Raw genomic sequence first — 17,333 nt, 5'->3', positions numbered from 1 at the left:
AGGCGTCGGACCTTTATGCCGGGAATTGCCCGGTGAACCCAGTACTCAAAGTAAAGTATCCAAAACTTGCGGAAGAGGAACGCATACTCCCCAGGGAAACGCGTGTCACTCTGGCTCAACTTCGTTCTGGATACTGTAACAGGTTAAACTCTTACCTATCCAGAATCAACCCCGACATACAAAATGTATGCCCCGCTTGCAATGTGTCCCCACATGATACCAACCATCTCTTTAATTGTAATGTGGAACCAACGCCTCTAACACCCCTTTCCCTATGGTCCACCCCTGTTGAAACAGCAAGTTTCCTTGGACTCCCGTTAGAGGATATTGATGACAGTTTGTGATCGGTCGCGTCTGTTAGGTGGGGCGAAGCACTGCTACAACAACAACATACATTATACAAACTTCTGGTAACACTACGGACTCATTCAGTCTATGTGAGGTCGTCATGAACCCGCCAGTTCAACATAACCTATATTTGGTTTAGGTTTTTACTTTACAATCAACCGTTTAAGTAAGCGATGTCAGCTACTAAGCGCCTTCAAATGTAGATCCATAAGGAACATGGGGTCGCCAGAGCCTCGGCTGTTAAAGAAACAGGATTCGCCACGGGTAGGTGAGGTTCACAATTGGGTTTGATAAGCTATATATTGCGCTGGCAACCCATTGAACGGGTTGCGCTACACAACCCCCTGAACCAATTTGGTATTTTAATCGCCTCTTACGCAGGCATGCCTACCGCGGGTATACTCTAAGCCCCCTAACCCGCTGGAGCCATGAGAAGCGTTAGTGACCTTGGTTGTCCCAAGGAAAGTTCCGTCGTGTCTTGTGTAGTTGGGTGAGCGGCCAGGCAGCAGCGTGCAACAAATGCACCATTCAGGAGGATACCCTTGCTGAGCCTAGAAAATCTGGGAAAGTTGGATGTACGGGTCGGATGCAGCAAACGAGTATATTCTGTAATAGCATATGATCAACTTGGAGATAACCAAACGTTTATTTTCCTGTCCAACAAGGAACTGGTTCTAGACCCTGCTGCTAAAGAAGGATAGGCGTAGTCACATCAATTCGTTCCCGGGTTACTCGGGGAAATCAGTTTTAGCAGTACTTTGCACTTTTCATACTGCACGTCCATACAAGAACTTCGGATAATGAATTAAACAGTTGTTGTTGTTGTTGTTGAATTAAAAAGTCATCTGCATTTGTTTGTTTTTGTAGCACGTCTAATTTCTTTCGTGACATCAATCAATTATCCCTTGTTATAATGTGTTCTCTATGAATGCAACATCGAAGTATCTTCGGGTACCCCTGATTCTAGTTATCTGAAATCACCTTGAGTCCCTTGTGCCTTTGACCTCTCAGAAAAGAGCTAATTGTGGAGCCCTATTTATAGAACACTTTTCGGGTTAAATATATTAAAACCTTTAATCTATCCTTACTGATATTAGTTTCTTTCTCATTCTAGGTAATTTGATTTTGACGATGTGCGCATAGCAATATTCCAAATATTCCAGCTGTAGCTGAAGGAAGAACATAAATTTGCTCAAATTATAAGTACCACAGATAAGGCGCTAACAAGCATACTTTGGGAAAGGGTCAAGACCAAAGGATCAATATCACCTGTAACTCGACTTTGATAGCGCGAATTGGGGCCTCCGGTATTATCCCTACAAAACTCATATGGCTCTGCAAACTGATGTTGAACAACACCACCAGCGCAGGAAAAATTGGGCATCATAGAGCTTCGAAAGTTTCAGAAAGGGCACAGCTATTAATAGACGTTATTGTACTTAATATGTGTTTTTATACTCAGTTGAGCAGAGCTCACAGAGTATATTAAGTTTGATTGGATAACGGTTGGTTGTACATATATAAAGGAATCGAGATAGATATAGACTTCCATATATCAAAATAATCAGGATCGAAAAAAAATTTGATTGAGCCATGTCCGTCCGTCCGTCCGTTAACACGATATTTTGAGTAAATTTTGAGGTATCTTGATGAAATTTGGTATGTAGGTTCCTGAGCACTCATCTCAGATCGCTATTTAAAATGAACGATATCGGACTATAACCACGCCCACTTTTTCGATATCGAAAATTTCAAAAAACCGAAAAAGTGCGATAATTCATTACAAAAGACCGATAAAGCGACGAAACTTGGTAGATGAGTTGAACATATGACGCAAAATATAAAATTAGTAAAATTTTGGACAATGGGCGTGGCACCGCCCACTTTTTAAAGAAGGTAATTTAAAAATTTGCAAGCTGTAATTTGGCAGTCGTTGAAGATATCATGATGAAATTTGGCAGGAACGTTACTCTTATTACTGCATGTACGCTTAATAAAAATTAGCAAAATCGGAGAAGGACCACGCCCACTTTTAAAAAAAAAAATTTTTTAAAGTAAAATTTTAACAAAAAATTGAATATCTTTACAATATATAAGTAAATTATGTCAAGATTCAACTCCAGTAATGATATGGTGCAACAAAATACAAAAATAAAAGAAAATTTAAAAATGGGCGTGACTCCGCCCTTTTTCATTTAATTTGTCTAGGATACTTTTAATGCCATAAACAAAAATTAACCAATCCTTTTGAAATTTTGTAGGGGCATAGATTTTATGGCGTTAACTGTTTTCTGTGAAAATGGGCGAAATCGGTTGATGCCACGCCCAGTTTTTATACACAGTCGTCCGTCTGTCGTTCCGCATGGCCGTTAACACGATAACTTGAGCAAAAATCGATATATCTTTACTAAACTCAGTTCACGTACTTATCTGAACCCACTTTACCTTGGTATGAAAAATGAACGAAATCTGACTATGACCACGCCCACTTTTTCGATATCGAAAATTGCGAAAAATGAAAAAAATGCCATAATTCTATACCAAATACGAAAAAAGAGATGAAACATGGTAAGGTAATTGGATTGTTTTATTGACGCGAAATATAACTTTAGAAAAAACTTTATAAAATGGTTGTGACACCTACCATATTAAGTAGAAGAAAATGAAAAAGTTCTGCAGGGCGAAATAAAACACCATTAAAATCTTGCCAGGTATTACATATATAAATAAATTAGCGGTATCCAACCGATAATGTTCTGGGTCACCCTAGTCCACATTTTGGTCGATATCTGGAAAACGCCTTCACATATACAACTACCACCACTCCCTTTTAAAACTCTCATTAATACCTTTAATTTGATACCCATATCGTACAAACACATTCTAGAGTCACCCCTGGTCCACCTTTGTGGCGATATTCCGAAAAGGTGTCCACCTATAGAACTAAGCCCCACACCCTTTTAAAATACTCATTAACACCTTTCTTTTGATACCCATATTGTACAAACAAATTCTAGGGTCACCCCTGCTCCACCTTTATGGCGATATCTCGAAACGGCGTCCACCTATGGAACTAAGGAATACTCCCTTTTAAAATACTCATTATCACCTTTCTTTTGATGCCCATATTGTACAAACAAATTCTAGGGTCACCCCTGGTCCACCTTTATGGCGATATCTCGAAAATGCGACCACCTATACAACAACCACCACTCCCTTTTAAAACCCTCATTAATACCTTTAATTTGATACCCATATCGTACAAACACATTCTAGAGTCACCCCTGGTCCACCTTTGTGGCGATATTCCGAAAACGTGTCCACCTATAGAACTAAGCCCCACACCCTTTTAAAATACTCATTAACACCTTTCTTTTGATACCCATATTGTACAAACAAATTCTAGGGTCACCCCTGCTCCACCTTTATGGCGATATCTCGAAACGGCGTCCACCTATGGAACTAAGGAATACTCCCTTTTAAAATACTCATTATCACCTTTCTTTTGATGCCCATATTGTACAAACAAATTCTAGGGTCACCCCTGGTCCACCTTTATGGCGATATCTCGAAAATGCGACCACCTATACAACAACCACCACTCCCTTTTAAAACCCTCATTAATACCTTTAATTTGATACCCATATCGTACAAACACATTCTAGAGTCACCCCTGGTCCACCTTTGTGGCGATATTCCGAAAAGGTGTCCACCTATAGAACTAAGCCCCACACCCTTTTAAAATACTCATTAACACCTTTCTTTTGATACCCATATTGTACAAACAAATTCTAGGGTCACCCCTGGTCCACCTTTATGGCGATATCTCGAAACGGCGTCCACCTATGGAACTAAGGATTACTCCCTTTTAAAATACTCATTAACACCTTTCTTTTGATACCCATATTGTACAAACAAATTCTAGGGTCACCCCTGGTCCACCTTTATGGCGATATCTCGAAACGGCGTCCACCTATGGAACTAAGGATTACTCCCTTTTAAAATACTCATTAATACCTTTAATTTGATATCCATATCGTACAAACGCATTCTAGAGTCACCCCTGGTCCACCTTTATGACGATATCTCGAAACGGCTTCCACCTATAGAACTAAGGCCCACTCCCTTTTAAAATACTCATTAACACCTTTCGTTTGATGCCCATATTGTGCAAACGCATTCTAGAGTCACCCCTGGTCCATCTTTACGGCGATATCTTGAAAAGGCGTCCATCTATAGAACTTAGGTCCACGCCCTTTTAAAATACTCATTAACACCTTTCATTTGATTCCCATATCGTACAAACGCATTCTAGGGTCAACCCTGATCCACCTTTATGGCTATATCCCTAAATGGCGTCCACCTATAGAACTATGGCGCACTCCCTCATAAAATACTCTTTAATGCCTTTCATTTGATACACATGTCATACAAACACATTCCAGGGTTTCCCTCGGTTCATTTTCCTACATGGTTATTTTCCCTTATGTTGTCACCATAGCTCTCAACTGAGTATGTAATGTTCGGTTACACCCGAACTTAACCTTCCTTACTTGTTTGATATGTACAAGTATCAATATACACATATGTAAAGTTCACTAGAGTAGTAAGGGAATAATTTAAATTGTAAAAAAACATTGTATATATGAATTATTTATAATTAAATATTATCTGAACATAAAGGACGCGTTTCATTCATGGAAAAAGCGATTTGACAGAAGGTAACCGATACGGGTAACCGATACGGGTAACCGATACGGGTAACCGATAGGCCAGTTACCCGTGTTGTTGTTGTTGCATATATTTTGGTTAGCTATAACGAAAACATAACTGATGAAGTAACTTAAAAATGTAAATAACATCGAGCGGGAAGGAATGTCGAAAACACAATAGATAAGAGCGAGAAAGCGAGTCACACGTACACTATTTTGAGAGAGCGCATGCGTTACCTTTTTCACGACAGCAATGTAAAAGTCATTAAGACGATAATTGGTGAACAAGTTATTGGTAACGATTAAGTCATCGATTAGGTAACGGGTACCTGTCTTGTAGGGTGGTGAGTTTTTCGGTGATGACAGCGTTACCACTTGGGTCAGAATCACGGATAAAAGAACTTGTAACGATATTCGGTTACATAATGTTCTGGGTACTATTTTACCGGTAACGATACCCAATAGTTAGGGCTGCGTTGGCTGGGAGTTTGGAAAGATCGTGATTCCAACCGCCCACCCAAATTATTGCGTATTTAAGGTAGTCAGTAGATATTTTTATTACGAAAAATGAGGCTCACGTATCAATGTTTTTGCAGTGCTTGAAATCAGCACAAAGACAACGAAGAGGTTCGTACATTTAAAAATTGAATCAGCATGTGCTTATATGAAGTGGTTGAAGATGTCTGGATGGTCTAAATGGATATCATGATGACATTTGGCAGGAACGTTACTAATATTACTATATATGTGCTAAATAAAAATTAGCAAAATCGGAAGAAGACCACGCCCACTTAAAAAAAAAAATTGAATATCTTTACAGTGTATATGTAAATTATGTCAACATTCATCTCCAGTAATTATATGGTGCAACAAAATACAAAAATAAATAAAAATTTCAAAATGGGCGTGGCTCCGCCCTTTTTCATTTAATTTGTCTAGAATACTTTTAATGCCATAAGTCGAAATAAAATTTACCAATCCTTGTGAAATATGATAGGGGTACAGATTTTATGGCGTTAACTGTTTTCTGTGAAAATGGGCGAAATCGGTTGAAGCCACGCCCAGCTTTTATACACAGTCGACCGTCTGTCATTCCGCTCGACCGTTAACACGATAACTTGAGCAAAACCCGATATATCTTTAATAAACTTAGTCCACGTACTTATCTTGGTATAAAAAATGGCCGAAATCCGACTATAACCACGCCCACTTTTGCGATATCTAAAATTACGAAAAATGAAAAAAATGCCATAATTCTATACCAAATACGAAGAAAGGGATGAAAAATGATATTTTGATTGGTTTATTGACGCAAAATATAACTTTAGATAAAACTTTGTAAAATGGGTGTGACACCTACCATTTAAGTAGAAGAAAATTAAAAGTTCTGCAGGGCGAAATCAAAAGCCCTTGGAATCTTGGCAGGAATACTGTTCGTGGTATTCATATATAAATAAATTAGCGGTACCCGACAGATGATGTTCTGGGTCAGCCTGGTCCACATTTTGGTCGATATCTCGAAAACGCTTTCACATATACAACTAAGAGCCACTCCCTTTTATAACCTTCATTAATACCTTTAATTTGATACCCATATCATACAAACACATTATAGAGCCACCCTGGTCCACCTTTATGACGTTATCTCGAAAAGGCGTCCAACTATAGAACTAGGGCCCTCTCCCTTTTAACACCTTTCATTTGATACCCATATCGTACAAACAAATTCTAGAGTAACAACTGGTCCACCTCTATGGCGATATCTCGAAAAGGTGTCCACCTATAGAACTAAGGCCCACCCCTTTTAAAATACTCAATAACACTTTTCATTTGATACCCATATTGTACAAACGCATTCTAGAGTCACCCCCGGTCCACCTTTATGGCGATATCTCGAAAAGGCGTCCACCTGTAGAGCTTAGGCCCACTCCTTTTTAAAATACTCATTAACACCACTAATTTCACCCTTCATTTGATACCCATATCGTACAAACACATTCTATAGTCACCCCTGGTACACCTTTATGGCGATATCTCGAAAAGGCGTCAACCTGCCCACTCCCTTCTAAAAGACTCTTTAATACCTTCCATTTGATACCCATGTCATACAAACGAACACATTCCAGGGTTACTCTAGGTTCATTTTCCTACATGGTGATTTCCCCTTATTTTGTCTCCAAAACGCCCAGCTGAGTATGTATTGTTCGGTTACATCCGTACTTAGCCTTCCTTACTTGTTATTTTTAACTTCGAAATTTCAGATTTTTACCTCTTGATCCTGGTATGCGATGTCATAAATTTTTAGATCAGGCAACACGCCCAGTTTTTTATATTCGCAGCATATGGATTTTTGGTGTTAAGTGTAACATCTATAAATAGTCGCGCATGCACTTTATTTTGAGTCTTTAAAGTTAAGGAGGAAGCGGCTGCTATCCATTTTAAATATTTTTTGTAAAAATCATAGTTTTTGGGGCTGATGCCAGATTTTCGATAATGAACCAAAAGGTCCTGTGTGAAAAGGAAAAATTAATTATTTCATTGAACGAAATTTTGATTCCATCAAGTTTCTGTGTGAAATTGGTATACAACTTTTGAGCATAGAACTTGGCTTTCCCAAAATCTGTATTTTTATTAAGAAAAATTTTAAGACTAACATAAAAAGAGAACTAACTACTATGACTATCAGCTTTAGCCCAAGATCTGTACACAATGAGTTTTTTCTTTCGTCCCGTTAGATCGCACGTTTTATTGGAAACAGAAGTAAATTATAGTTTTCATATGTTGAGATTTTATGAGAATTCAAAACAGTCTGCTGTGAGTTTATGTTCATAATCATAGAATACTCCTGGGAGCAAAAATTACAGGATTTGATTTGATTTTTTCCAAGAAATTTTAATTACATGCATCTGTTTACAGTATGCAAATGGTACAAAATCATGGAGCTGGAAAGTTTAGGTTGGAAGAATTTTCCTATTATTGTTCCAGAAAATCTTACCCCATTTTGCTACTTTCGATCGGAATAGAATCGACTATTTGTCGTTTCGATCTTTTTCATTTAATTTTGTTACTATGCAAATTAATCGCCAAACCTTTGGATCATTATAAACAGTTATATTATACGAAACAGATTTTGATATTTTCTTAACTTTTCGATATATGCAGCATAATTTTTTCTATTATAAAAATAATCGATTATCGCTTAACGCTGGACCATTTACTGCAATTTACACCGACAATAGGTGGTTAAACTTTATCCCGGTTTCTGATTTTAGTAACTGGTATTCAGCAATACATTTAAGAATTTAATATATGTTTTTTGCTGGCTCAAGGTCCAAATTAAAACACAAACGTTTCGTCTTTTTTGTCAATATATTTCGGTTACACTTCGGTAACCATCCTCAGGACACTATTAACAATATAAAAACATCACAATATAAAACAATGTACAATATAAAAAATTTTTGTAAACAAAAAATCACATACATGATAAATATCCGATCCGTCTAATGTGTCTACTGTTGTCGCTTGCTCTCTAACAAATGCCTGTACAAATGTGCGCTGTGGTCTATGTCCGTTTTATAATTCATTCGTATGTTTGTAGGTACGTTGATTATGTGAAGCATTTCCAATGTAAAACGTTTCCCGTAGTGTTGTTCTTGTTCAAGTATAGTTGCTCTGTCAAAGTTAGGAGAATGCCCGGTGCTTTTACAGTGGGACATAAGGGCTGTTTTATGAAAGTTTGTGTTGTGGGACTGTTTGTAGTCAGACTTGTGTTGTGACAGTCTGGTTTTTATACTCAGTTGAGCAGAGCTCACAGAGTATATTAAGTTTGATTGGATAACGGTTGGTTGTACATATATAAAGGAATCGAGATAGATATAGACTTCCATATATCAAAATAATCAGGGTCGAAAAAAAATTTGATTGAGCCATGTCCGTCCGTCCGTCCGTCCGTCCGTCCGTTAACACGATAACTTGAGTAAATTCTCAGGTATCTTGATGAAATTTGGTATGTAGATTCCTGGGCACTCATCTCAGATCGCTATTTAAAATGAACGATATCGGACTATAACCACGCCCACTTTTTCGATATCGAAAATTTCGAAAAACCGAAAAAATGTGATAATTCATTGCCAAAGGCGGCTAAAGCGATGAAACTTGGCAGATGGGTTGACGTTATGACGCAGAATAGAAAATTAGTAAGATTTTGGACAATGGGCGTGGCACCGCCCACTTTTACAAGAAGGTAATTTAAAAGTTCTGCAAGCTGTAATTTGGCAGTCGTTGAAGATATCATGATGAAATTTGGCAGGAACGCTACTACTATTACTATATATGGGCTAAATAAAAATTAGCAAAATTGGATGAAGAACACGCCCACTTTTTAAAAAAAAAATTTTTTAAATTCAAATTTTAACAAAAAATTTTATATCTTTACTGTATATAAGTAAATTAAGTCAAAATTCAACTCCTGTAATGATATGATGCAACAAAATACAAAAATAAAAGAAAATTTCAAAATGGGCGTGGCTCCGCCCATTTTCATTTAGTTTGTCTAGAATACTTTTAATGACATAAGTCGAACAAAAATTTACCAATCCTTCTCAAATTTGGTAGGGACATAGACTCTATGACGGTTACTATTCTCTGTGAAAATGGGCGAAATCGGTGGAAGCCACGCCCAGTTTTTATACACAGTCCACCGTCTGTCCTTCCACTCGGCCGTTAACACAATAACTTGAGCAAAAACCGATATATCTTTACTAAACTTAGCCCACCTACTTATCTGAACTCACTTTATCTTGGTATAAAAAATGGCCGAAATCCGACCATAACCACGCCCACTTTATCGATATCGAAAATTACGAAAAATGAAAAAAATGCCATAATTCTATACCAAATACGAAAAAAGGGATGAAACCTGGTAACTGGATTGGTTTATTGACGCAAAATATAACTTTGGAAAAAACTTTGTAAAATGGGTGTGACACCTACCATATTAAGTAGAAGAAAATGAAAAAGTTCTACAAGGCGAAATCAACAGCCCTTGGAATCTTGGCAGGAATACTGTTAGTGGTATTGCATATATAAATAAATTAGCAGTACCCGACAGATGATTTTCTGGATCACCTGGTCCACATTTTGGTCGATATCGCGAGAACACCTTCACATATACATCCAAGGGCCACTCGCTTTTAAAACCCTCATTAATACCTTTAATTTGATATCCATATGGTACAAACACATTCTAGAGTCACCCCTGGCCCACCCTACTGGCGATATCTCGAAAAGGCGTCCACCTATAGACCTAATGCCCACTCCCTCTTAAAATGCTCAGTAGCACCTTTCGTTTGATACCCATATCGTACAAACATTCTAGAGTCACCTCTGGCCCACCCTAATGGCGATATCTCGAAAAGGCGTCCACCTATAGACCTAATGTCTACTCCCTCTTAAAATGCTCAGTAACACCTTTCGTTTGATACCCATATCGTACAAACATTCTAGAGTCACCCCTGGCCCACCCTATTGGCGATGTCTCGAAAAGGCCTCCACCTATAGACCTAATGCCCACTCCCTCTTAAAATGCTCAGTAACACATTTCGTTTGATACCCATATCGTACACACATTCTAGAGTCACCCCTGGCCCACCCTAATGGCGATATCTCGAAAAGGCGTCCACCTATAGAACTAAGGATTAGTCCCTTTTAAAATACTCATTACCATCTTTCATTTGATACCCATATCATACAAACACATTCTAGAGTCACCCCTGGCCCACCCTAATGGCGACATTTCGAAAAGGCGTCCACCTATAGACCTATTGCCCACTCCCTCTTAAAATGCTCAGTAACACTTTTCGTTTGATACCCATATCGTACAAACATTCTAGAGTCACCCCTGGCCCACCCTAATGGCAATATCTCGAAAAGGCGTCCACCTATAGACCTAATGCCCACTCCCTCTTAAAATGCTCAGTAACACCTTTCATTTGATTGCCATATCGTACAAACACATTCTAGAGACACCCCTGGTCCACCTTTATGGCGACATCTCGAAACGGCGTCCACCTATGGAACTAAGGATCACTCCTTTTCAAAATACTCATTAACAGCTTTCATTTGATACCCATATCGTACAAACATATTCTAGAGTCACCCCTGGTCCACCTTTATGGCGATTTCTCGAAAAGGCGTTCACCTATAGAACTAAAGCCCATTCCCTTTTAAAATACACATTACCACCTTTCATTTGATACCCATATCGTACAAACACATTCTAGAGTCACCCCTGGTCCACCTTAATGGCGATATCTCGAAAAGGCGTCCACCGATAGACCTAAGGCCCACTCCCTCTTAAAATGCTCAGTAACACCTTTCATTTGATACCCATATCGTACAAACAAATTCTAGAGTCACCCCTGGTCCACCTTAATGGCGATATCTCGAAAAGGCGTCCACCGATAGACCTAAGGCCCACTCCCTCTTAAAATGCTCAGTAACACCTTTCATTTGATACCCATATCGTACAAACAAATTCTAGAGTCAGCCCTGGCCCACCCTAATGGCAATATCTCGAAAAGGCGTCCACCTATAGACCTAATGCCCACTCCCTCTTAAAATGCTCAGTAACACCTTTCATTTGATTGCCATATCGTACAAACACATTCTAGAGACACCCCTGGTCCACCTTTATGGCGATATCTCGAAACGGCGTCCACCTATGGAACTAAGGATCACTCCTTTTCAAAATACTCATTAACAGCTTTCATAGAACTATGGCCTACTCTCTCTTAAAATACTCTTTAATACCTTCCATTTGATACACATGTCATACAACCACATTCCAGGGTTCCCTAGGTTCATTTTCCTACATGGTGATTTTCCTTATTTTGTCTCCATAGCTCTCAACTGAGTATGTAATGTTCGGTTGCACCCGAACTTAGCCTTCCTTACTTGTTAACTTTCCTTTTGTTGTACCCACATATATGCTATTACATGGCTCATCTGTTTTACCGTTACATGGAATTTTGTAAACAACGTTACTTTTTTCGGGTGTTGGAATTCTCTGTTTAGTTCTATTAAATATATTGTAACGAATTTACTTGCAAATCCTCTTATTTGCAATCCTCTGCTAAGTTCGAATCACTAAACTGTTGAATAAATAACTCCAATTTGTAATAATGCAAAATGGCCTTTATTAAAGTACTTCACAATACACTCAACTGTGCAACGAATAGCTTGCTTAATAACCACACTGATTGATAGCTCAATGAAACTCTACTATTCAAAATAATACTGCTATTGCTCGCTAGATATCGTCTTAATCGCAACTGCTTGACAACTCAAATCAAACTGAATTACTTCTTACTCGCTGGCGCCGCTTTTATAGTTTACGCTGCATACTTCTAGGCTCTTCGATTTCCAGAAGTTACTAGTTGTTTCGGCTACAAAATCGCCAGCCACAACTACGTGCACAAATTATTGCTCTCTCTTGTGACAACTCAGATAAGGTATATGCATGTGTTGGTAGTTTACAGTCTCCCGCACACACATAAGCGTATAAGTAAATTCATCGGTGTGTGACATCTCATCTCTTGCTGCCTTGTATGTAAATGTTGCTCGTCGGAATGTGTACATATGTGTGTATTATTTATTCGTTTATGTAGATACATAATGATTGAATTATTGATGTGCATTCACGTCACTGCTTAGATCGGCTTAGAGCTGGCAGCACTCCTTAGTTTTGCTAATATTCGTAACACTGCCCTCCACCTAAGTCTGATCGTCCCGATCAGACAAATCTCTCGATCTAAACGCTGCTAGCATCGCCAAATGTACCACTCTTCTACTCCGTGGTTTCTCAATGCTTTGTATGCGGTAGATGGTATCACTGAGCTTCTTCACAATCTTGTACGGGCCTTCCCAACTGCACCGAAATTGGGCTGGGACACCTTTCCGCCGGTGAGGGTTGTTTAACAGTACCAAATCTCCATTCCGGAAACCTTCCGAATTATTTTCCCTGTCGTACCTGTGTTCCATCTTACTACTCATTATTCTGGATCGTTCTCTCGCACTCTGTTGCTTGGCCAATGAAGAACTACTTTGTAGAGCTTGTTCTTGACGGATTGGCTTCACATACTCAGTATCGTTCCGACGTTTCCCAACAAAAGTGCGCGCTGGCTTGAAATCATCCTTGCATTCTTTCTGAAAAATTCTTTCAGTGAATTTAGTGCGTCCATTAGGGTTTGTTGATGCCGGTCTGTTCCTCGCAGGTACTTTTAATTTCGCTTTATTTGGCACATTCGATCCATCAACCTTTGCTCGATCTACTTTCCTTGACTTTCGTGGTCTCTGTCGAATCTCCTCGACCAGCACTCGCTTACTGCTGAACCCTTTTTCCAAACTGAAGTTAAGTGGCACATCTTGGTTCTCATAATGCATCACCCTTCTCTGCATATCGATCTTGATGTCATGGTCAACCAAGAAATCCACTCCCAATATAACTTCATCAACGATCTCCGCCACAACGAATTTGTGTAGAACCATGACCTTCCCAATTAGGACTTCACATATTACTTCTCCCTGAACTTGGTTATATTCGCCTGTGACCGTACGCAACCTCGCTCCAGGTAATGACTTTATTCCCCTGTAGACCAAATCAGATCGAATCAAGGAATGAGATGCCCCCGTATCTACAGTCAGTACACGCTCTTTACCATCCACATTCCCTCTGATGGTAAGACTGCTTGATTTCCTTCCAATCTGCGACACAGATATCACAGGACATTCAACAGCCGGGGCAAGTTTTCGTTCTTTACTTTCGACACGCTCTTGCTCATTTCCGCCAGCTTTGCGTTTACGGCCACCCACATTGTTGGAACTATTAGGACCAAGATCGCAATGACGTGCAATGTGACCTGGGTTGCCGCACTTGAAGCATTTGACTGCATCATTATTCTTCTGCTGCGTACCCTTCAATGCTTCCAAAATTGCGTCTACCCAGTCTGGCTTTTCCACTTCCACGCGATGAGCTTTGTACGCTGGCTTACTCAAAAGTGAGGCTGTTTCCTGAGTCAGTGCATGCGATACCGTTTCAGCAAACGTTAGTTTTGGATTCGCATATGTAGCCCGCTTCGTTTCCACATCTCGTATGCCATTTATGAAACTCTGGATTTTTACCCTTTCAGTGTATTCCACGGGTGCGTCTGCATTTGCAAGATGAGCCAATCTTTCAATATCTGAAGCAAACTCCTGCAATGTCTCATTTGCTTTTTGGTAGCGGTTTTGCAACTCAATTTGGAATATCTGTTTCCTATGCTCGCTTCCGTAACGTCTCTCTAAAGCGCTCATCAATGTTTCGTAATGGTTCCGCTCGTACTCTGGGATGGTCTGTAAGATTTCCGCGGCAGGCCCTTTCAGTGCCACGAACAGAGCTGCAACTTTATCTTCAGCATTCCATTGGTTCACTGCTGCGGTCTTCTCAAACTGTAGCTTAAAGACCTGAAAAGGAACAGAACCGTCAAAGGATGGTGTCTTTACCTTTGGATTACTCGCTGAAACAGCTGGGCGATTTAGTTGTAACTGCTCCATACGACCTTTTAAATCATCTACTTCTGCCTGAAATTGAGCCATTTTTGCATCCTGCGCTTCCAGTTTTGATGATACCTGTTCCAAAATTTCTGCCGAAATTTCAGACATACGTGCCTCTTGCGCTTCCAATTGAGATGCCATATATGTCTTTTGGTCTTCCAGTTGAGATGACACTTGCGACGTCATTTCTGAAATACGTGCCTCCTGTGATTCCAGTTGGGATGCCATATATGTCTTCTGCTCTGCCAGTTGAGTTTCCATCTTGGATGTAATACGTGTCTCCTGTGATTCCAGTTGAGATGACATATACGTTTTCTGTTCTTCCAGTTGAGATGACATATACGTTTTTTGTTCTTCCAGTTGTGATGCCATATATGTCTTCTGCTCTTCCAGTTGTGATGACATTTGTGACGACATTGATGCTACAGTCGATGTTTGTGCAGATATTGCAGCCAATATCATGTTCAAGTCTGTGCTGGTAACCGTCTGCGATGTTTCGTTTTTCTCTTCAATTTTTGTTACTTCCTCGCCATCAAGATGAAAGTCATACTCTTCCACATCAATTCCTTCCGCTTCCATTGCCTCTCGTAGCCGTGCCTGAAGTTCAAGTTTAACGCCGCTTGTATTCAATCCACGGCTCTCCAACTCCTTCTTTAGTTGCTGGATCTTCAATTCACTGAACTTTGCCATGTCCTTGTTGTCCTCCGGAATTTATTCAACAATTCCTCTTCTGACACCAATTGTAACGAATTTACTTGCAAATCCTCTTATTTGCAATCCTCTGCTAAGTTCGAATCACTAAACTGTTGAATAAATAACTCCAATTTGTAATAATGCAAAATGGCCTTTATTAAAGTACTTCACAATACACTCAACTGTGCAACGAATAGCTTGCTTAATAACCACACTGATTGATAGCTCAATGAAACTCTACTATTCAAAATAATACTGCTATTGCTCGCTAGATATCGTCTTAATCGCAACTGCTTGACAACTCAAATCAAACTGAATTACTTCTTACTCGCTGGCGCCGCTTTTATAGTTTACGCTGCATACTTCTAGGCTCTTCGATTTCCAGAAGTTACTAGTTGTTTCGGCTACAAAATCGCCAGCCACAACTACGTGCACAAATTATTGCTCTCTCTTGTGACAACTCAGATAAGGTATATGCATGTGTTGGTAGTTTACAGTCTCCCGCACACACATAAGCGTATAAGTAAATTCATCGGTGTGTGACATCTCATCTCTTGCTGCCTTGTATGTAAATGTTGCTCGACGGAATGTGTACATATGTGTAGACGCAATTATTTATTCGTTTATGTAGATACATAATGATTGAATTATTGATGTGCATTCACGTCACTGCTTAGATCGGCTTAGAGCTGGCAGCACTCCTTAGTTTTGCTAATATTCGTAACAATATTCTTTAAAGTATTAATTGGTTTATGAGCTATTCTCACTTTTCCTTTATTATAACAATCAGATCTCGCTACACGTTCTGACAATTCAGGTACATATGTTAATGATTTGAATATTTTCGCTCTTTCTGAGTTATTTTGATGGGTTTTTGTTGAAGATCGCCTTAATAGAGAATTTATAACCGATTTCGGAAAATCATTGTCTTTTAGTAATGATCTTATTTCTGTTTTTATCTCTTTGTGGTATATTTCGTCAGATGTTTGTAGCATTCGATGTATACAGGCCTTTGCTGTATTCATTATCATCGTTTTGGGGTGCTTTGAATTGAAGCTGATGATTCGTCCAGATGCGGTTGGCTTTTTATACCACTTTAATTTTAATTGATTTTGTCTTCTAATGATTATTGAATCCAGATAAGCTAATTTTCCGTTTTCTTCTAGCTCTATCGTGAACTTTATATGCTTGTCAAACGAATTTAGTGCGCTCAGTGTGTCTTGTACTTCATTTTCGTTAACTATGGCAAATAAGTCGTCAACATATTTTGTCAGTAGTCTTGGGGGACGTCGTAATCCTGTTATCGTTTTTTCTAAGAGTTCCTCCATTATGATATCCGCAATCACTGGGGATGTTGGTGATCCCATTGGTAGTCCTTTTAGCTGCGTGTATACCACATCGTTAAATTTAAAATACCTATTTTCCTGAATACAAAATGTTACAATTTCCATAAATATTTGTTTTGGTATTTTGGTGTGTTCCTTTATCGTTGACCATTTATTTCGAATTACATCTAATGCCAGCTGTATTGGTATGCTGGGAAAAAGTGAAACCACATCAAAGGAGACAAGTTTTTCGTCGTCACAAATTAGCGTGTTATTAATCCGTTCTTTAAATTCCATTGTATTTTTAACACTATAGACTGACTTTGAAGTTACATTTTTCAATATGTCGACGATGTATTTGCATAAGCTGTAAGATGGCGATCCGACAGCTGAGCAAATTGGTCTGAGTGGTGTTCCTGTTTTGTGTATTTTTGGCAGACCGTAAATTCTCGGAGCAAGAGCCGTGGTTGTCGTGAGTCTACTTCTTTCTGTTTTTGAGATTAGTTCTAATTTAAAAAGTTTGTCTACTAAGCAATTGTTTCTGTTCTGTAATCTGGATGTCGGGTCCTGTCTTTGAATTCTGTACGTAGTAAGGTCATTTAGTATATCTCCCATTTTTTGGTTATATTCATCTAATTCCATCGCTACAGTTTTGTTGCCT

Source organism: Eurosta solidaginis, chromosome 3 (assembly GCF_040869045.1).
Source record: "Eurosta solidaginis isolate ZX-2024a chromosome 3, ASM4086904v1, whole genome shotgun sequence".
Taxonomy (NCBI): Eukaryota; Metazoa; Arthropoda; class Insecta; order Diptera; family Tephritidae; genus Eurosta; species Eurosta solidaginis.
Note: the sequence above shows the minus strand (reverse complement) of the source record.